Consider the following 23906-nt stretch of genomic DNA (forward strand, 5'->3'; position numbering starts at 1 on the left):
TGTCATCGACTTACTCACTCCCCCACCCACAAACTGCTGGCCTTCTGCCAACATTTGAAAGCAATGTTTCTTTTCCCACTTATTTTGTACAGCTATTTCATTTTTTATTTCATTTTATCATTTTATCTAGTTTCAGCTCACGAGCTGTGGCCATGCTGGGGCACCGCCATTTGGTGTTGCTACATGATTTTACTTCACGAATGCTTTTTAGCAACTGCCATTTGGTGCATGAGAGAGTTTGATGCAGCTGCCCTCATCTGCACCTCCTGCCGTGAAGTTGGTTCATCCGGGACACCTGACAGGAAGAGATCCAGTCCTACTTTAAAGACATCCGCATCCACCCCATGCAGGTCCCTCAGGTTCTTCGGGAGGATATTGAAGAGCTGTGGGTCTCTGAAGCCCAGGCTATCACAGTATCTTGTCCTACATCTTGATAGGGATCGAGCTTAATTTTTCAAGATTATTATACATTTGGAGGGGAGGCGCGTGGCTTAGTAGTTAGGGGTGCTAGATTCATGTTCGTAAGATTGTGCTTTCGATTCGTGGACCGAACGATGCGTTATGTTCTTGAGCAAAACACTTCATTTCACGTTGCTCCAGTCCACTCAGCTGGTAAAAAAGGAGTAATTCTGCGACGGCCCGGTGTCCTATCCAGGTGGGGGAATTTATATGCCATTGAAACCGGGAAACCGACCCTCATGAGCCTGGCATGGCTCGAGAAGGAAGCATTTTTATTGGTATTAAATGTTTGGGGCTTATATTGTTTCTTTTCTATTCTAGGCACAAGGCCCGAAATTTTTGGGGAGGGGGCCAGTCGATTAGATCGACCCTAGTACGCAACTGCTACTTAATTTATCGACCCCGAAAGGATGAAAGGCAAAGTCGATTTCGGAGGAATTTGAACTCAGGACGTAAAGACAGACGAAAGACCGGTATTTCGCCCGGTGTTCTAACGATTCTGCCATCTTGTCGTTTTGGGGGTTATATTGTATTAGAATCGTTAGCACGCCAGACAAAATGTTTAGCGGCATTTGGTCCGTCTTCACGTTCTCCGTTCAAATTTAGCCAAGGTCGACTTTGCTTTTCACCCCTTTTAGGGTCAATAAACTATGTACCAGTTGAGCACTAGGGTCGGTGTAATCGACTTACCCCTCCCCCCTAAATTGCTAGCCTTGTGCCAAAATTTGTAACCATTATTTTTTACTCATTTGTTTTTTAAATGGTTTGGTCAGAGAAGGGCACAACCCATGATCTTTTGACAGGGACTCCGAAGTTGGTGCAGGAAAAGTGGAGCAGGCATTACGATTCATGAGTTGTTTGCAGTAGGAATCAAATACATCAAGTTATCCTCAAACCGAAAAGCAGATCCAGACCGGAAACTAGGACTAAACCGGAAACCAGGTCCAGACCGGAAACCTAATCCTCAATGGAAACCAAGTCCAAATGCAGGCAGCGAATTAGGAGTCTAGAGCATCAGACGTAAAACGTTGCGGCTTTTGTTTTGGATTCTTACGTTTTGAGTTCGAATGACACTGTGGTCAATTTTGCCTTTCGTCCTTCTGGGAATGGAGGTCGATAACAAAGAACCAGTCAAGAGTGGTATGAACTACAGAAATCAATAGAGCATCGAACGGGATACATTGTGGTATTTGATATTCTGAGTTCAAATCCTACAGTGTTCCGGTAAAAAGTTTACGGACATTTCTGCTGTACTTCTTGATTACCGATAATTGATTCCACTAATATCTTTCATTTAGGGGCACATGGCGATGATGGGATTCAAAACTTATATCCCCCACATTTCTTACATTTGTCATGATAAACCCGAAACTAAAGCCTTTAAAGTCAATACAAATGTTAATATTTACCAGTGTAGATAATCCACAGCAAATGTTAATCCTTACCACTGTAGATAATCCACAACACGGAAAACAAGGCTGAAGTATTTCTCAAAGATTTTAGGGATCAAAATACGTCAGATCCCAATAGTTACTAACTCCCTAAAAAAACTGGGCCTACATGTGGGGTTGTGTTGTTTGTGCCAACACGAATATGCTAGGCTGGTTCTAAAAGGAGCCACTCACCAGCACATCAACCACTGAGCCACAGACACTATTGCAGTGACCGCCGCTCCTCCAATCTTGTAAGTTCCTCGCCATCTCTACACAAACCCGACTGACTTAATTCTCGTTACCCATATTTCTCCACTTATAACCATGAGCACCGAACTAACCATTATTTCCAATCTTTCTTCACCCGAACATCAGCTATCTGGAATTACCTACCGGACCACCTTTTGCCTTCTGTTGTCGACTTGCAGTTATTCAAGTAAGGCATCAACCACATTGACCTCACTGGTCTCGGAGCGTTTCATGCGAAGGCCGCGAACGTAGCCTTTTCCTCCGTACCAAGCAATTAAAGAGTGAAAAAAAAATAAAAGAAAGGTCACTCACTCCATTGAAACATTTAATTCTTGGTACAACATGGCGAAATACTACTCAACTATAGAATCAGGAAGCCAGGCCAGGAGGCATTCCGGTGATACCGCTTTGATTCCACGTAAAAAAGGAGCAGAAGATGACACCGATATGGACCCTTTATGGGGAGGAGAGAGAGGAACATGAGGAGAAGGAAGAAGTGTTTAAAAAGGAGGAGGAATCACCGTATGGATAAAGTGATCCTTACATTTCGTTGGATAGATCGATATGGAAGCACTCCGTCGGTTACGACGACGAGGGTTCCGGTTGATCCGAATCAACGAAACAGCCTGCTCGTGAAATTAACGTGTAAGTGGCTGAGCACTCCACAGACACGTGTACCCTTAACGTAGTTCTCGGGGATATTCAGCGTGACACAGAGAGTGACAAGACCGGCCCTTTGAAATACAGGTACAACAGAAACAGGAAGTAAGAGTGAGAGAAAGTTGTGGTGAAAGAGTACAGCAAGGATCACCACCATCCCCTGCCGGAGCCTCGTGGAGCTTTAGGTGTTTTCGCTCAATAAACACTCACAACGCCCGGTCTGGGAATCGAAACCGCGATCCTATGACCGCGAGTCCGCTGCCCTAACCACTGGGCCATTGCGCCTCCTGATCGATATAGAAATATAAAGATCAATGTAATGTTAATAATTATTCTAGTCACTCGTTCGATGCCTGTCGCATTGCTGAAGGTAAGCGAGTCAAATTTTAAATTGTTTCTCTGTTTAAAAATCTTCCTTTAATATTCATTCTATACAAGGCTTGTATATTATATATTTAATATAGAATATGTTCACATTAAATACAAAGAGTATTTGGAGTAAGTTATAAGTAATTACCTCTAATTTCATAATCAGAAAAATAAATGTTAGATTCAGAGATTTTAGATTGGCTAATTTTCGAAAACTAGGTTGTTTTTATCGGTGAAGTTTTAATAATAATTTAATATTATTTAACAAAAATCGTTTCATTTTTCAGAATATTTTGCTTCATATAGGCGCAGGAGTGGCTGTGTGGTAAGTAGCTTGCTAACCAACTACATGGTTCCGGGTTCAGTCCCACTGCGTGGCATCTTAGGTAAGTGTCTTCTGCTATAGCCCCGGGCCGACCAATGCCTTGTGAGTGGATTTGGTAGACGGAAACTGAAAGAAGCCTGTCGTATATATGTATATATATATGTATGTGTGTGTGTGTGTTTGTGTGTGTGTTTGTCCCCCTAGCATTGCATGACAACCGATGCTGGTGTGTTTATGTCCCCGTTACCTAGCGGTTCGGCAAAAGAGACCGATAGAATAAGTACTGGGCTTACAAAAACGAATAAGTCCCGGGGTCGAGTTGCTCGACTAAAGGCGGTGCTCCAGCATGGCCGCAAGTCAAATGACTGAAACAAGTAAAAGAGTAAAAGAGTGTATATAGACAAATATTTGAGTGAAAATAATAAATTTATTTTACAAACAGCAGAATTGACAGAAGGTTTATCTACCTCAAATTGTAGACAAAAAACTGCATTTAATAATTCGAAATAGTTTACAATGGAATTCAATTGTTTATTGACAGAAGGTTTCAATAAATCTCGCTATTTTTATTACCATTCTCTTTCTCACTCTAGTCTCTCTTTCTTTATCATTTTCCCACCGTTTATTGAGAGTGAATTATTCATAGCCATTGTTTTTGATGGTGCGGATATACAAACTTGATCAAAAATAAATTACAAGCTTTATTTTCCCTTACATTGCATTTGCGAATTTAATGAATAGTCTGAAGAAATTCAGTGTGGTTTTTTTTTTTATTTCGGTTCTCCAAATATATTATTTGAAAATCATCAACCGAGTATTTTATAAAAGAAATCAATAAATTATGACGTCATCATAGAAAGGAATCGAATTTTTCAGACGAAACATAAAACAAAGAAAAAAATTATCAAAAATGTTGTCTCTGTTAAAAAAACATCATTTTTCTTTAGCGATGAAAATGATGCCATAATAGAACTTCTTTTCATAATCAAGAAATCATTGGAAGATCGTGTGACGGATGGACGGAGAAACACGGCTCTTATTATATTAATTGCTGTAATTATAAATAATAATATAAACCAATCAAACAAATTATGCAATACTCTTTTACTCTTTACTCTTTTACTTGTTTCAGTCATTTGACTGCGGCCATGCTGGAGCACCGCCTTTAATCGAGCAACTCAACCCCGGGACTTATTCTTTTGTAAGCCCAGTACTTATTCTATCGGTCTCTTTTGCCGAACCGCTAAGTAACGGGGACATAAACACACCAGCATCGGTTGTCAAGCAATGCTAGGGGGACACACACAAATATACACACGCATATATATATATACATATATATACGACGGGCTTCTTTCAGTTTCTGTCTACCAAATCCACTCACATGGCTTTGGTCGGCCCGAGGCTATAGTAGAAGACACTTGCCCATGGTGCCACGCAGTGGGACTGAACCCGGAACTATGTGGTTGGTAAACAAGCTACTTTCCACACAGCCACTCCTGCGCCTATATAGAGATTTTATTCATTTAGTCTTTTACCAGGATTACAACTATTCTGGACACCTCCTAGCATTTTATATTCATAGAGTCATAACATCTGGCAAAAACAGCGGCGAGCTGGCAGAACCGTTAGGACGCCGGGCGAAATGCTTAGCGGTATTTCGTCTGTCTTTACGTTCTGAGTTCAAATTCCGTCGAGGTCAACTTTGCCTTTCATCCCTTCATGGGTCCATAAATTAAATACCAGTTGCGTACTAGGGTCGATCTAATATTAAATTAAATACCAGTTGCGTGCTAGGATCGATCTAGTCGACTGATCCCCCCCCCCAAATTTCAGGCCTTGTGCCTAAGCATAATTATTATATACCCACGAAGAATACACTGACAACGATGAAAATTAATAATAATAATAATAATAATAATAAATAATAATAATAATAATAATAATAATAATAATCAGGAAATTATATGCCTAATTATCCCTTATGGGGCCCAAATTAAAACTAATATTATTAAAGAAATTTTGAACATAATAAAAACATCCTTTAAAAAGAACAATACGTACTCGAAAATATTCTCCAATATTCTACAAGGAAGTAATATTATATCCCCAATAAACAATTTCAAATTAAACAAATTTTATAATAATAATTTAACTAATATTAACCATTGCTACAGCAGAACTATCACAAACAATAAACATAACCGTATTTTAAATAAATGCACATATAAAGACAAATCCAAATGTAGACTTAATAATAATTGCAATCTAGATAACGTAATTTATAAATGTATAGTAACCTCTAATAATAATAACAATATTAATAATAAAGAATATATTGGATCCACAGCGAACGAAATTAAAAGAAGAATTTTCTAGCTGGTGGGATTGCAAAGGAGTAATTCACTTCGAATTGTTACCACCTAATGCAGCAATGAATACTCAAGTCTACTGTCAGCAATTAGAGCGTTTGAACCAAGCTTTGAAGAAAAAAAAGACCCGCTTTAGTGAATCGAAAAGGAGTGATGTTTCATCAGGACAATGCGCGACCCCACGCTGCAAAGATCACATGACAGAAGATCGAAGAGCTTGGTTGGGAAAAATTCCTCATCCACCTTATTCTTCCGACCTTGCTCCTTCAGACTACCATTTGTTTCGTAGTTTACAGAATCATTTTGGGGACATAACTTTCACAAGCCAAGGAGGAGGTCGAAACTGACATTTCAGAGTTCTTCGCTTTGAAACCAAAAGAGTTTTACATTGATGGGATCAAAAAGCTTGTAAATAGATGGAAGGAAGTCATAGATAATCAAGGAACGTACATTAATGATTAAATTTCAATTAAATATAACATTTGATCGCTTGTTTTCTTTATTCAAACTTCGGACAGAACTTATGGGATGACCTGATATAATCTGTTTATTTTAATACTTTATATCTTTAATTATTTTAAGGGAAACATAGAAGGGATTTTGCCCAGTTCTGGCAAAATATTACTACGATCCTTGTACGAAGAAAAGAAGAAATGACCTCATGACATTTTTTTCGTGTATTGTTTCGTGTTTGTAATGGATGGTGACATGTGCGCTAGATTTGCGACAGCTGAAGAAGTGCGACGATTATTGTATCTTTTAGAGAGAAACCTGAAGGCCCGAATGTAAGCGACGACATTATTATGTATGACTAAATAATTTCTAACTGAATTTCTTTCTTTGGTCTCGTTCAGCTACAGGGATAAGACGCATTCTTGTCTGTCTCCTGTGAAAGCTTGTTTCTCCAACGTTGAGCACCTCACCTTCTTATGGCTAAACAGCACTTACCGTTTGTTTTGACTGTCCTGTATTTGTTACCAACTTTGACGCTCCGTAAATTGCAAATTTTATTTAATTTGCTTTGCGGCAGCAACTGCTTTGACGAAGACGTATCCTGTTTGAATGCTCGCAATGCGGAGTGGATATATCAGCCGACAACTGAGGAAGCTAAGCTTTTGTGAAACGGCCGCGGGTTTGGACTAATACTTTCAAACGCCTCTTTTAATTTATTTTCTAGCTTCATAATACACCTTATATTTTTTTAGATTTTTATGTTTATATTGTTATATTTCATATTTATGTTTATATTTCTATACTCCTATCCTGAAAGTCTTAATATAAATATAAATACAAGCTAAGGCAAACCAAGCGAAACCAAGCCAAGCCATTTTGCCAGCTCTACCACCTTAAATAATAGTAATAAGCCCTAAGATGTGGTGCATAAAATTACTAAAAATACCTAATAATTGAAAAAAAAACAGTATTTTCTTGTATTTTGGGTGTGAATTGACGACGTGAATTTTCCGAGTCCTCCCCCCCCCCGCCCCCGTTCGCGAGCGCGTATTTTTTTATATTCATTTATATGTTGTTGTACAGCTATTACACTATTAAAATTTTTTTGCTCGGGTCAAACACTAGAGTTTAAAGATCATGGTCGGACGATGTGAATTTTCCGAGCCCTCTCCCTGACCCCTCGCTCGCGAGCGCGCATCTTTTTCTCGTATTTGTTTACGGCAAGTTGTTTTACACCTATTACACTATTCATCTTTTTTTTCTTTTTTTTTTTTTTTGCTCGGTTCAAACCCTTTAGTTTCACCTTAATTTCTATAATATTTATTTAGATATATTATAAGATTTGATATATTTCTAATTTAATCGTTAATAATTTCCTTAGGTGGAGCATTTTCAATATATATCTTAATTGTACTTTAGGTATTTGATATTTTAAAAATTATATTTGTAATTTTTATTTTTAAAATGATTTTAAACTTTAAATTTTTAACTTTTACCCGTACATAATAATAATATGCATAGTCTGAGGACGCACTGGTGGATTTATGTATCAAGTATAGCCTTAATACACACCCCACTAGCGCAGAAATACGTGTAGCTATTACTTGTACTACCTACTTTCCTCACAGATTAATAACAGGTAAGATATATTTATTTAACTAATTTTATTGTATGATATTTTAATTATTTTATTTGATGTAATTTTCTCTGCGTATACCATACCATGAGGTTATCCTGAAATAGGAGTTGCTTATCTATTTATAAATATCCCAAATTTGTAATAATAATATTATAAGATATACTTTTTACATTTCATTAGAAAGTGTAAAATAGTAAACTTCCTGATGACTTGTTATTCTCTAATATATTGTAGAATATTCATATTCTATGTTTATTGTTCTAGTTGATCCGATCAACAGAATAGCTTGCTCGTGAGATTAACGTGCAAGTAGCTGAGCACTCCAAATACACGTGTATCCCTTTGCATACTTCTCAGGGAGATTCAGTGTGACACAGATTGTAAGAAGGCTGGCCCCTTGAAATACAGGTACTACTCATTTTTGTCCGCTGGAACAACGCGAAATAAAGTTCCAGTCCACTCAGCTGACAAAAAGGAGTAGTACCTGTATTTCAAGGGGCCAGCCTTCTCACAATCTGTGTCACACTGAATCTCCCTGAGAAGTATGCAAAGGGGTACACGTGTATTTGGAGTGCTCAGCTACTTGCACGTTAATCTCACGAGCAAGCTGTTCTGTTGATCGGATCAACTGGAACCTTCGTCGTCGCAACCGACGGAGTGCCAGTCTATTGCGTTTATGCGTCGGTGCAATACAACAATAGTCGAACTGGTGTCTTCATCTTGATTATTGCTTTCCCTACGTCTTTCGGCTGTTTCCGTCTACCAAATCCACTCACAAAGCTTGGGCCAGCCCGAGGTTTATAGTAGAAGACACTTGCCTAAGGTGCCACGCAGTGGGACTGAACCTGGAATCATGTGGCTGGTAAGCAAGCTACTTACCACACAGCCACTCCTCTTAATGAGTGATCTTTGTTAATCTACATAATTATCTTTACATAGAGATGAGGCTGAACAATTCTTTGTAAATACCACCCAGCCACCTTCAGCCCTCTTCAGATGCCTTGTGATTCACCTTAGTGCCTTGCCTAGGAATGAACTCATAACGTCTATGTTATTGCACTGCATTAACCAGAGCCAATAATCCACTTGGCTATACCCGTAAGCAATGACAGAATGAAATTTTAAGGCTTAGAAATCTCCATTGATGTCTCATGCCGGTTCTGTACCGATTGGACAGTACCATTCCAACTAACGTAAACGGTGTACACAATATAAATTCTTCATCTGAGAAATATAGAATTGGAATTGTGTGTTCCAGAGTTGTTGAATAAATTCTGAAACAGTTCAGATTATGTTGTCGTTCGGCGTGAAGCAAAGCAGCAGCGGTAATGATCTATCGATTGAATGATACACACACCATCATAGGGGAACAGCTAAGATCGAACGAACACAATAAACAGGGAATTTCTGGCTCAAATAACCTATTTCCGATGAGTTGAAATTTATAATCAATATCATTTAATAATCTTAAAGTATTTGATCTGCAGATTTTATCGCATCGATTCATTAAAATTCCTTTTCATAGATTGTTATGTCCCTATTACTAAGTGTTTTCGAAATGAACGTTTCTAATTTTGGTAAATTATAATTTTGAATATTTTTAACAAAAAATGAAGTAAACATATTTAGCTGAGGAGAGAAAAGAAAAAGAGTTACACGGGGGAAGAAATGTATCAAGCTTGGTTCATCCTTTTTGCAGCTGTTTCAGCCTCATCTCTATGTAAAGATAATTATGTAGATTAACAAAGATCACTCATTAAGAGGAGTGGCTGTGTGGTAAGTAGCTTGCTTACCAGCCACATGGTTCCGGGTTCAGTCCCAAGGCAAGTGTCTTCTACTATAGCCTCGGGCTGGCCCAAGCTTTGTGAGTGGATTTGGTAGACGGAAACTGAAAGAAGTTCGTCGTATATATGTATATATATATATATGTGTGTGTGTGTATGTTTGTCCCTCCAACATCGCTTGAAAACCGATGCTGGTGTGTTTACGTCCCCGTAACTCAGCGAATCGGCAAAAGAGACCGATAGAATAAGTACTAAGCTTACAAAGAATAAGTCCTGGGTGGGGCCGATTTGCTCGTCTAAAGGTGATGCTCTAGCATGGCCACAGTCAAATGACTGAAACAAGTAAAAAAGTATAATAGATAATTATAACATACGTCACTAATTATGAGAGAACAATTCTTTGTAATGACCACCCAGCCACCTTCTTGGATTGTCGCTAATATCTGCTGCTCGGTTTTTACTTCTTTCTCCAACTAAGAGGTAAATTTCACATAAGGACGTTTTATGTGATGCATTCAATACATCCCACCTCTTAATTTATCTAACCAAATTCATGTAATTGGCTCATTTGGGTTTTCTCCCCTAGCTCATATTATTTTAGTATTAATTAACAGTCAAGTATTGGGAGTTAATTTAATTGGCTGAGTACACCCCAGCGCCATCTAAAAATATTCCGTATTTAGATACGTTCCTTGACGCTTTGTGTTCAAACCTCACTAGAGTTCATTATTTACATTATTTACATTCGACGGATATTTGTCCTCATCTTGTTTGTTGTTAGCACAACGTTTCGGCTGATATACCCTCCAGTTTTCTTCAGGTGTCTTGGGGAAATTTCGAACTGGATTCTCATTCCTAAGGTATTTTTCGCTGCTGCTGCTGCTGCTGCTGCTGCTGCTGTTGTTGTTGTTGTTGTTGTTGTTGTTGTTGTTGTTGTTCAGGGCATATGGCGTAGTGGTTAAGAGCGCGGGCTACTAATCCCAAGATTCCGAGTTCGATTCCAAGCAGTGACCTGAACAATAACAATAATAATAATAATAATAATAATAATAATAATAATAATAATAATAATAATAATAAATGCCCTGATGCAGTACCAGGCAGTGGTTTTCATGGCTTTTGATCTTAACTGATTGGAAGTGTTATCATGTACATGTTTTGTCTTGGTATAAAAGATGGGCTACAGCAAATATTCTGCTAAATACCACTGAAATGTTTGTCAGTTGTTTGATATTAACTAGTTGAGTATATCCCTTGGTGGCTGACGATATGTGCATCTCTGATCACGAGCAGAAGTAGTGGAGGAGCATCATAGCCATGTGTTGAGAGGGATTCTTTGGGATTTGAATAATTCACCTCTGGAAACATGGGGGGTTCGTTCAACATCTTCAAACAACCCTTATTCAGGGACCTTTTGAGCGGTATGGGTTACTGGATCAGAAGAAAATTCTAACTCGGCCCCCACCTGCAAGGTCATACGCTGTTTATCTTGATATGAGATGACCATGTCGCGCACATATGGTGTACCCTTATCAGACGGGTAGTTATGATGGATATGAAAGACAAATGGTGTAGATCGTTCGGTACCTCATCCTTTAACTTAGTAGAGATTAATAGTAAGGGTCGTGTTACCCTCATCATCGGACCGCTGGCGAAGTCATTCACCCGGGTTTATACAATCATTTATTAGCAGCAGGCTTCACTTTTATACCGATTGTCACCGAGATCCTACAGCTGAGGAGTCACCGGATTAATTAATAACCGTATGCTTATGTAGGTGTGTGTATTATCAGTGTGTCTGTGTATACCAGTAGGTGTGTGTCTGCGTGCGCGCGTGTGCGTGTGTGCGTGTGTGTACGTGTTGATGTTAATGTAGTGTGTATGTGTTATTAGTGTTTGTTAATGCATGAGTGTGTGTGTGTGTGTTTTGTTATTTCTTTGTTTATTCCTGTATTTTCTTTTGCCATTCTCTTCCCTTTTTATTCATTACCTCCTCCCCCCTCCTCCTCTCCGTAACTGCTCCGCACCTTCCACGTCTCTCTTATTTCTTTATTGCCCACAAAGGGCTAAACACAGAGGGGACAAACAAGGACACACAAACGGATTAAGTCGATTACATCGACCCCAGTGCGTAAACTGGTACTTATTTAATTGATACCTGAAAAGACGAAAGGCAAAGTCGACTTCGGCGGAATTTGAACTCAGAACGTAACAGCAGACGAAATACCGCTCAGCATTTCGCCAGCTAGCGTTTCTCTAACCAGACGACATCGAGGTCATTGGATCACAAAAGGTAAGTCAAAGGTGTGTATATGCATAGGTATGTGAAGTGTGTATGTGCGTACATGTGTGATGTGTGTGTGTGTGTGTGTGTGTTGTGTGTGTGTGTGTGTGTGTGTGTGTGTGTGTGTGTGTGTGTGTGTGTGTGTGTGTGTGTGTGTGTGTGTGTGATGTGTAAGTATAATGCGAATACGTGTAGCGCCTGCATATACGTCTGTGTATGTTCATGCGCGAATGTGATTGTCTGCGTGTGAGTACGTGTGTGTGCGTGCGCGCACATTTTTTCGAGTTACTGTATGTATGTATGTATGTATACAATATGTGTGTGAGCACTATGTATACATTCCTGTGTGTACTCATTATTTGTGAATGGCAAGGTGTATTCAAATGTGTGTATATATGTATGTGTACACAAAGAATGGCATTGAACATTTTAGGCATCTTTTGCTGGCATTCGAGATCATGGCACCGCCACATTCCAGAGCCTGCAGTCCATATTGGCATCTACTAGCATCGTGATGATGATTATGATGAGGATGATGATGATAATAATAATAATAATAATAATAATAATCAGATAGTTTATATACTCTTTTACTTGTTTCAATCATTTGACTGCGGCCATGCTGGAGCACCGCCTTTAGTCGAGCAAATCGACCCCAGAACATATTCTTTGTAAGCCTAGTACTTATTCTATCGGTCTCTTTTGCCGAATCGCTAAGTTACGGGGACGTAAACACACCAGCATCGGTTGTCAAGCGATGTTGACATATATACGACGGGCTTCTTTCAGTTTCCGTCTACCAAATCCACTCACAAGGCTTTGGTCGGCCCGAGGCTATAGTAGAAGACACTTGCCCGAGGTGCCACTCAGTGGGACTGAACCCGGAACCATGTGGTTGATAAGCAAACTACTTTTATTCATTAAATTTGCCATGTAGGTAGCACATAGATAAGGCGAATGATTATGATACAAAAATGATGAAGATGGGAGAAGACAGAAAGCGCCCGCCGACCCTCTGCTTCTCTAAAAAATTGTTCTTTAAAAACGCATATACTGACGTATTAACCCTCTTACAATTTAAAATACCATACAATTATAAAACACAAATTATACACAAATTGGAGGCGATAAACCTCTACAGTCCTTCCCCGAGTAATTTTCTTGCAACTTGCACGCATTCCTGCATCCGCAATCCGGGGCTCCAAAAAAAGAATTCTATAATTCTCGTTTTTACACGAGTCAATTATGAGATCACGAGTCAATTATGAGTAAGCAAGCTACTTACCACACAGCCAATCCGGGAGTAATTTTAGTAGATGCTGCTGTTGTTGTTCTTGTTTTTCTTCTTCTTCTTCTTTTTACAACTACTACTACTACTACTACTACTGCTGCTGCTGCTACTGCTGCTGCTGCTACTACTACTCCTACTCCTACTCCTACTACTACTACTACTACTACTATTATTATGCCAAGTCTCATGCGATAGTAATCTAGAGGATATTGTGATTAAAACCGGATATGATCACTGGTTCAGCTGAACCCAATTATAAAAATCTCGAAAATGTTGTGAGTTCTTCAAATCTTATAATAAGACAAATGTTTTTTTCTCTTCAATAAACGAGAATTAATTAAAAACAGATATTTTTAATAATAATAAAGAAATTTATAAAGTCCTTATTTCTCGGATCTTGAGGTGGGAGTGAAAACCCCCATAATTAGTTGATCTAGGTTAATGTATGCCTTCTTAAACCTTCGAATAGCGCGAAATAACGATTTTCATAAACGTTATTGTGTTAAGTAAAATGTCTGTCCTTAACTAATGCTAATCTATTTTAAGAGAAATTTGAGAGAATTGTGTATAAGTGTGTGTGTGTGTGAATGTGTGTGTGTGGGGGTATGTGAATGCGCGGTGTGAAAGTGTATGTGAGTGTGTGTGCGTAATAACCAATATAAATGTTGGTTGGTTGGTTGGTTGGTTGGTTAATCTAATCACGCTTTACATAAGAAGGGGAGAGAGAGTGAAAGACAGATACAGAGGGACTTAACACAGGGTGCAGGGTGAGTGCGCATGATAGACTTGGTGGCAGCCAATGAGTAAAAGAGTGCAACACAAATTGAGGAAAAAATCATGGAGATCGAAGAGGAGGAAAGAATTGCCAGAGTATTCTTTTATTTGTTTCAGTCATTTGACTGCGGCCATGCTGGAGCACCGCCTTTAGTCGAGCAAATCGACCCCAGGACTTTCATCGATGAAAGGCAAAGTCGACCTCGGCGGAATTTGAACTCAGAACGTAAAGACAGACGAAATACCGCTAAATATTTCGTCCGGCGTGCTAGCGCTTCTGCCAGCTCGCCGCTTTATCATCCCAAAATTTCTAACAAGAACATAAAGAACTCCTTTAATATGATCATGTGTATAGCATCTTCTTGTGATATCTTTATATATAAAAGTGAAGTTGTGTGCTGTCTGTCTCCTACGATTTAGATTCCTAACTACTCCCACATTTTGCGGTGCAGTTTAACCAAAACCGGGTATCTTATAGTCGTGATTCATATCGAGCCCTTCTGGGTATTAGCGCGCGTCTACGATGAGTCTACGATGAGTCTACGATTTAAAAAAAAATTTACCATCAATTTTTTCCATTTTTAATGCATTTTTGGCAAATATAAGGGAAGTAACTCTCTAAAAATTTATTATTAAATCTCAGAACGTAAAAAGCTACAGTAACACCCTCCCCCCTTTGTGGTTAGCCATATTGAGATGGCTATTATACTTTACATCTCTAAAAATGCTTATATTGTTATTTCCCTTACAAACCCGAGCAACGCCGGGCGATACTGCTAGTGTTAAATATTTCAGAAATTACAGCTGAGGTACACCATTCCAACAATATTAAATATCCAACAACGAACACCACCGGGAAGTGTGACTGTTTTCATCTTTTATAAAATGTATGTTCGGTTTTCATGTTAAATGTATTGTACGTCCTACACATTGCTTACGTCACATTGTTTACATGTGTGTCTATCACAATTTACTTTCATCATTTTTAGAAGATTTACTTTCACTTTTTTACGAACGTAAACCGCATAATAACCAAGTAGACTACAAAGGGGCTTCTAAGACTTGCTAGAAATAGAAGCCAAATTTCTCTTGAAACACGCCCGATCATCACTTTTTATGTAGGGCATAAAACAAAGCTAAATACACAATGTCAGTGGGTGGGTTGGTGGGCGTGCGGGGAGGGAACAGCATAGTCTATTTCTTTATTGCCCACAGGGGGCTAAACATAGAGGGGACAAACATGGACAGACAAAGGGATTAAGTCAATTACATCGACCCCAGTGCGTAACTGGTACTTATTTAATCGACCCCGAAAGGATGAAAGGCAAAGTCGACCTCGGCGGAATTTGAACTCAGAACGTAGCTGCAGACGAAATACCTATTTCTTTATTCTTTACTGCCCACAAGGGGCTACACACAGAGGGGACAAACAAGGACAGACAAAGGGATTAAGTCAATTACATCGACCCCAGTGCGTAACTGGTACTTATTTAATCGACCCCAAAAGGATGAAAGGCAAAGTCGACCTCGGCGGAATTTGAACTCAGAACGTAACGACAGACGAAATACGGCTACATATTTCGCCCGGCGTGCTAACGGTTCTGCCAGCTCGCCGAGGGAACAGCATAGTCACGGCTGGACTGTCTTTCATCATATGCGTGCTCGATCAGCGCGGATCTAGGGCTGAATAGCAACAATAAACTTTGTGTTTTAAAACGATATCAAGAAGGGAATGTTGACGAGTTACAGCAATTGGTTGAATAATTATGACCAGATGTTAGCGCGCGCACACACACACACACACATACACAACATGCTTTCGGTTTCTATCAACGGATCGTTTGTGCAACCACACATGTTTCAGGAATAATACTAAATCCTTTATGGGGTTTAATCGAAAGATTAACTTGTCGTTTAACTTCAGATCAAACCGGCCTCAGCGCTTATTATCGATTTGAAATTGAACCTTCTGGGAGCTGTCAAGTTGCCCCCCCCCCCGTTCCTTAGATCGGCAGCTGGTAGATTCCCATCAGTTTGTGAGAGATTCATGGAGGAAATATTTAGAGTTACATGTGGGCGACCACACACACACACACACATACATACATACATACATACATACATACATACATACATACATACATACATACAACATACATACATAGACGCAGGCGTGGCTGTGGGGTAAAAAGTTTGCTTCCCAATCGCGCAGTTCCAGGTTCAGTCCCACTGCGTGGCACCTTCGGCACGTTACTTCTTCTATAACCCTAGGTCGAAAAATGACTTGTAAATGAATTTGATACACGGAAAACTGAAAGAACCCCGTCGCATCTATCAGAAGAAGAACAACGACAGCAACAACAACAACAAGACGAAGAAGAAGAGGAGGAGGAGGAGGAGATAGCCGATGAAGTGTCGTTCTTTATGTTACTTGTCCTGTTTTCCTTTTATTTCGTTGTTTGCGTATTTCATGTTGTTTACTGTTGGTGATGTCCTGTACCCATATATACATGTGTCTGTGTGTGGGGAGAGAGAGAGAGAGATAAATAAATGGAGTTAAACGCGGGTGTTATTCAAATCTTTTTACTTCCGACATATGTTTCAAAGAAAACAATTGTATTATTCCATATTATTAACCAAACAGTTTTGCTAGGACATCCCTTGTTATTAGGGTAATTATCTTATAATTATCCTAATAACAAGGTATATCCTAGAAAATTACCTAGCAAAGGTGTGTCCTAGAGGACAAACAAGGACAGACAAAGGGATTAAGTCGATTACATCGACCCCAGTGCGTAACTGGTACTTATTTAATCGACCCCGAAAGGATGAAAGGCAAAGTCGACCTCGGCGGAATTTGAACTCAGAACGTAACGGCAGACGAAATACCTATTTCTTTACTACCCACAAGGAGCTAAACACAGAGGGGACAAACAAAGGGATTAAGTCGATTACATCGACCCCAGTGCGTAACTGGAATTTGATTTATCGACCTCGAAAGGATGAAAGGCAAAGTCGACCTCGGCGGAATTTGAACTCAGGACGTAAAGACAGACGAAATACCGCTAAGCATTTCGCCCGGCATGCTAACGTTTCTGCCAGCTCGTCGCCTTATCGCGTTACTGTTACTGCACTGAGGAAGATACTGTGAACGATTGGACCCTGGTTTGACGAGGGTTTCCCCTGCTCGTCTGCTTGGACTGGAGAACTTTGAAGAATATGAAAGTTACTTGGTTGAAATGGCTTTCTATGACGCCAGTGATAAGATTTCAGCACTGAATGGTGAACTTGGTGGCTGTTTCAAGATGATATCACACATACACATACAGCTCGATCCACGATGTTCTAAGTTAGAGAAACACTTTCAGCTCCACTATCCTTAAATGCTCAGACGTATTGTGGAAATGAAGTAGAACTTCTTCATACTCTAACCTAAATAGATGTATGTGTTGATTGTATCTGATCTTAAAAGGTGAGTCCCGGATAATTCTTCTTGGTACCATAAGCAAGTATTATGGCTGCTCCACTGCAGGATAATCTAAGTGAGCAGTTTAAGATATTTTGCAATGTATTGTTGGGAAATTTTTTTAATAGTCGTAGGAAGTTCCGAGCTCGGTTGTTGTAGGGTGAGTTAAACTAAAATATTTTTCTCTTCCTTGTTCTGTTTTTATATTGAAGCGATCCTTCAACGCTTTCTTTTCAGTAAAGCCACATCTCTAGGTGCAGGAGTGGCTGTGTGGTAAGTAGCTTGCTTACCAACCACATGGTTCCGGGTTCAGTCCCACTGTGTGACACTTTGGGCAAGTGTCTTCTACTATAGCCTTGGGCCAACCAAAGCCTTGTGAGTGGATTTGGTAGACGGAAACTGAAAAGAAGCCCGTCGTATATATATGTATATATATATATGTATATATATATATGTGTGTGTGGTGTGTGTGCATGTTTGTCTGTGTTTGTCCCCCCAACATCGCTTGACAACCGATGCTGGTGTGTTTACGTCCCCATAACTTAGCGGTTCGGCAAAAAAAGAGACCGATAAAATAAGTACTAGGCTTACAAAGAATAAGTCCTGGGGTCGATTTGATCGACTAAAGGCGGTGCTCCAGCATGGCCACAGTCACATGACTGAAACAAGTAACAGAGTATCTCAGGGCGTTGTACAGTTGAAAATGCTCACTGCAGACGGTAGAACGGAAATTGTGGTACTTATGTTATCTGTTCTTTATTATGACTAGACAGAGAAGGGAGTTTTTGCTTATGTTTATGATATTCTCATTTAGATTTATACAGAGGTGATAGTTACTTGCTGTCAGATACAGTATAATGTCTCAGAAGTTAACTATTCAAAAGCTATTGTTAATGGTGTGGTTCATTTTGTATTCCTTATATATGTGGAGGCGCAATGGCCCAGTGGTTAGGGCAGCGGACTCGCGGTTTCGATTCCCAGACCGGGCGTTGTGAGTGTTTATTGAGCGAAAACACCTAAAAGCTCCACGAGTCTCCGACAGGGGATTGTGGTGATCCCTGCTGTACTCTTTCACCACAACTTTCTCTCACTCTTACTTCCTGTTTCTGTTGTACCTGTATTTCAAAGGGCTGGCCTTGTCACTCTGCGTCACGCTGAATATCCCCGAGAACTACGTTAAGGTGCACGTGTCTGAGGAGTGCTCAGCCACTTACACGCTAATTTCACGAGCAGGCTGTTCCGTTGATTCGGATCAACCGGAACCCTCATCGTCGTAACCGACGGAGTGCTTCCATCCATTCCTTATATACTTGCATCAGGTCTTTTATGAGTCTATCCACGCTGTACTCTTTTACACCGGAGGAAATTGTCCAATCGTCGTCTCCAGCGCTCAGAGCCATAGAAGTGGCTCGTTTCTTTTTATTTGCTTTGGGATATTTCTAGTATGAAAGGCAAGATATTTTCTAGTGTAAAACTCAAGATATTTTTTTGGAAATGTTGAATATAGGGCGTCCTTCATTTTAACCACGGAGGTACTCTCGGTTTCTTGGCGTTCAGTATATTCCTGGTATCAAGGTTATTAAGCTCTCCAGAGCTATTCAGAGAGCTTTAGACATTCTTAAGTCTATATACATTCTATAGAACAGGATGACTTCACTGAGTGTCTTGTATTCTACTCTACTGGACTACAACATAGCATTCATCATGTAGTTTCACTGTGCTAATCTCGTAACGTTTCTAGTTTTTCATGAAATCCTATCCACTATAAGCTCGCTAAGTAAACCCAAATCATTTCCTAGGCGGGGTTTACAAAACTAACATCAGTGTTGGATACATAACCCGGGTCTTTATAGTCTTTAGAGTTAATCAATGTAGAATGTACGCATGACAAAGCGCTCAATGCAGTCTATTTTTAATTAGGACACTGCTCTTTTGCTTGTTTGTGGTACTGGCAGCATACAACATCATGAGCAGGCATTTTTTATGTTTTAATATCGTTTGGCAGGAGAGTATGTGCCATTCTCCAGCTCGCATCTACTCTTTATTTTCTTTGCAAGTGTGTAGATGTTGTGTGATTGTTCAGGCGGTTTCGGTGGAATATCAGAATCTTACTTTTCCTATCAATATACAGAAAATTGGACTCGAAATGTTCAAGTACCTTTGTTGGTGGGGAGGATTTTCGTGTTCACTATCCCTACGTATCTACCGGGATTTCAGGAATCCTTTCTCGGGGAAGAAGACTTTCCAACACATTCTGGGTTTTTCTTTCTTTTTTTTTTTTATGCGGTGCATAGCACCGATCTGTTTGAATAGTATTCACAGAGGGAATGAAGAGAATCTTCAGCTTTGTGTCCCCGATTCGTTGATAGTTTCCGACCAGGTGTTTTTGGTTACAGCCGAAAGAGTATTCAATATTTGGAGTAAACAATTGAGGTCTCACTCTGTCGTTCTATGTTCCCTACTAAGTAGGGATTTTCAAGTAACGATGCACTGAACGCATTCTGCGGGAATAACACAGGTTCAATCGATTCTTATTGGTCATGTGGAGCATCGCAGTGTGCATTTGCAGCTGCTGTTAGTACCATCAAGTAACGGGGAAAGGAGGTGCAACTAGTGTAAATCTGAAAAATTCCACATCCCAAAATACCCACTAAAATCACTGTACACACGATCTAAGATATCACTCTCATCATAGGGAGATTTCTTCTGCAAATTTTTTTCCACATCCAAAGGAGTCTTTGTTGGAAACCAACCGACCGCAATACTCTCCCCTGTACAAGGGCAGTAAATTAACACCCGTTAGTGTATGTCCTTGCCACACTTGACCAATAAGAACTTATCCAACATGTACTAATAGACATCGCCTCAAAAGACTATAGGCAGTTTTGTAGATATTGAAGTCTAAAATTTCTTTAAAGAAAACTTGTAAAGTTTGGTTTCATTTTGGACAGATCACGTACAGGGATATGTAACGAAATCTGCCCAAAACAAAACTAAACTAAAAATAAATTTGTTGCTGTATTAACAATGTAATCAGACAAGTTTCCTTCCCTCCGCTGTTATTAAACCACTGCCAACGTTTTTCCCAGTTTGAGGACTTGTATTCATGGGTAGTGCACATCTCTCGTAGGGAATTTTCTTTGATCTCATCATTCGTCAGAAATTAGCGACGCTTCAGGGACCAAACCCAAATAGTAGGACGGCTGGAGGTCGACAGTCGTCTTATGCCTTATTAAAGAGACCCGGAGGAGTGACACATGAACTGATATATGGTCGATATAAGGCGGCGAGCTGGCAGAACCGTTAGCGCGCCGGGCGAAATGCGTAGCTGTATTTCGTCTGCCGTTACGTTCTGAGTTCAAATTCCGCCGAGGTCGACTTTGCCTTTCATCCTTTCGCGGTCGATAAATTAAGTACCAGTTACGCACTGGGGTCGATGTAATCGACTTAATCCGTTTGTCTCCTCTGTGTGTAGCCCCTTGTGGGTAATAAGGAAACGGATATATGGTCGATATATATCTTAGATCGTGTGTACAATGATTTTAGTGGGTATTTTGGGATGTGGAATTTTTCAGATTTACACTAGTTGCACCTCCTTTCCCCGTTACTTGATGGTACTAACAGCAGCTGCAAATGCACACTGCGATGCTCTACATGACCAATAAGAATCGATTGAACCTGTGTTATTCCCGCAGAATGCGTTCATTGTGTGTTCTCATCTCAAACTTCTTCCTTTCAACCGCCCCTTCACAAATAACTCACGACATCCAAGTAAAATTCTTTATCATCTGACCACGTAGATTTAACTCATGATGAACAACGCCCTTCCAATGAAATAGAAAAAAAAGATGATCAACATTATCTATTTGCTTTCCTTCTTTTCTTTTGCAGTCCTGGCGACGATTATCGAACTCATCGCGACGACTACCATTGTTTCCACATCGCAGCCAGATATCTAAGTTTCATCGCCTGTTATGACATTCTTCACAAACTTTATACCAGCATTCAATGATCAAACAGCACCTCGCAGGCTCTGACTCAGTCCCCTGATTGTGTAAGGCCTTTGAAGCTGGTGTGACATCCTAGCTGCACCACAAAGACTGAATCCCGTAAAAGAAACCAAAAAGATAGACATAGAGAGAGAACCATAAGAATGTATTTTGACTAAAAACTCTTTATTAATACTGAAACCGCTCCCTGGGGCGACGAGTGACAGCTACGGCAGACTAAGACTTCTTCCAAACAGTAACATGTCAACATAAAATAACGGTCTCAGAAAACAGAGACTGGCTAAGGTTTTGGTCAGCTTAAAAAGGAACAAATGGAAAAGTTCTGAGTTGTAACATCAATAAAATTAAATTAGTTGGGAGATCTTTTCACCCAATACTTTTGAAATACCAAAATATATTTTAAAACGTTTAACTTGCAGGGAAAAAGAAAATATGAGAGGAAAATAAAAGCTATTTAAAATTTGGCCTTGAGTATATTGTCTGGCTTTAATTACAAGATTAGAAATATATAAGAAGAGATAAATGAAACTGTGAGACATGTCCTTCTTAAAGACATTTGTAAAATAACTTAGCTTCCACTGGAACCGAAAAACTAGTTTAAAAATAGACTTCGCTTTATAGGAGGTTTATGGTGCCAGTCACTCGGGTATTTGAAGATTTTTAAATCATATATATATCTATATATATATATATATATATATGATAGATCGCTAACCACTACACACATTTGTTTTCTCTCCTTGTTTCTTTCTGTGGAAGAGCGCAGGCTCGAAATGTTAAAGACTTTCAATTCCCGAGCGTTATACTAATACATCTATTTGTTGTCTACACCACCTGTCTTCGTCTTGTTTTAGTTTTTTGTGAATTCTCCCCCCTATATATATATATATATATATTATATATATATATATGATGGCACTCCATTGATTATGATGACGAGTGTTCCAGTTGATTGGATCAACAGAACAGCTTGTTTGTGAAATTAATGTGCAAGTGGTTGAGTACTCCACAGACAGTGTGACAAGGCTGGTCCCTTTGAATAACAGGTACAACTAAATTTGCCAGCTGAGTGGACTGGAGCGATGTGAAATAAAGTGTCTTGCTTAAGGACACAATGCATTGGTGGGAATCGAACTCACGACTTTATGATCATGAGCTGAATACCCTTACCACTAAATTATGCCCCTTCACACACATACATGTTTGTGTGTGTATTTTGGCCAAGAGAATAACAGGGCAAGAGTAATCCCATATTGAGAACAGTGTGTAATGTTTCCCAAGTGAGTACAAGGCACAGTGGTCAACGTCAGCGCTGACCATCAAGTTTTACCAGCAACACTTACTTCAGACGGTCAATAAAAACATGTCTTAAGAAATAAACTCTTTATTTACAATGATTACAAGCAAATGAAAACTGAAAAGTGAGATGTCCAGCCAATATGTGCATGGCTCAAGCAAAGCCTAGGTTTCCCTCTCTTGCTTGTTTTACTATAAAATAAATGGCTTTAAAGAGTTTCAAAGAAGCTGATCAGAGCCGGTACTTAGTATTGGGTCCACGTGCATTTGGTGATCGAGAGATAAATCTCCTGGATATCACAGGCAACATTTACAGGAAATCTGGAACTAGTCTTAATTCTTAACGGCTAAATCAATTAAATACCATTAATTAAAGTTAATTAATTGTATTGTTGAAATATATAAGAAAATATATATATAAAAACATTCAAAAGATAGAATCTATGAGCAAAAGTTCATTGTAATATCCTTTGGATCATTTTACTTCAAGCAGTAATTAAAGAAGGATGAGAGATGGCTAAACCATTTTGAAGGGGCTTCGTAGTGGCTGTCACTGACTGGCCAGGCATTCACAACACAACACTCACCCACATTATACATACACACACAGTATAGTGCTACATCAATAATATCCATACATTGACGACATACTAAATAGTTAACAAGTGACTAAGTGTGTTGCAAAGACTATTGCTAAATGACTTCCAGACTTTAGAAAGCTGGAATCCTTTGAATAAAAACAGCATTTTGACAACCATTTCCATACCAACTGACACCAGAATGCCTATCCTTCTTTTTTTCCACTTGTTTCAGTCATTCGACTACAGCCATGCTGCAGCAGCACCTTTAGTCAAATAAATCGACCCCAGGACTTATTCTATCAGTTTTTTTTTTGCTGAACTGCTAAGTGATGGGGACATAAACACACCAACATCAGTTGTCAAGCGATGAGGGGGATGGACACATATATACACATATATACGACGGGCTTCTTTCAGTTTCCGTCTACCGAATGCACTCACAAAGCTTTGGTCGGCCTAAG

The 23906-nt window shown here is 39.5% G+C and overlaps 1 long non-coding RNA gene across 1 annotated transcript in view; it reads left to right on the forward strand.

The window, feature by feature from the left end:
* LOC118764016 overlaps nucleotides 1-23043 on the forward strand; it is a 23607-nt gene extending 564 nt beyond the window's left edge. Inside the window, exons 2-3 of the long non-coding RNA XR_004999796.1 lie at nucleotides 20490-20493; nucleotides 22804-23043. This is a non-coding gene — a long non-coding RNA (uncharacterized LOC118764016). The remainder of the gene's footprint in view (nucleotides 1-20489; nucleotides 20494-22803) is intronic.
* Nucleotides 23044-23906: the final 863 nt, after the last annotated feature.

The sequence above is a fragment of the Octopus sinensis genome, linkage group LG6 (assembly GCF_006345805.1).
Source record: "Octopus sinensis linkage group LG6, ASM634580v1, whole genome shotgun sequence".
NCBI lineage: Eukaryota > Metazoa > Mollusca > Cephalopoda > Octopoda > Octopodidae > Octopus > Octopus sinensis.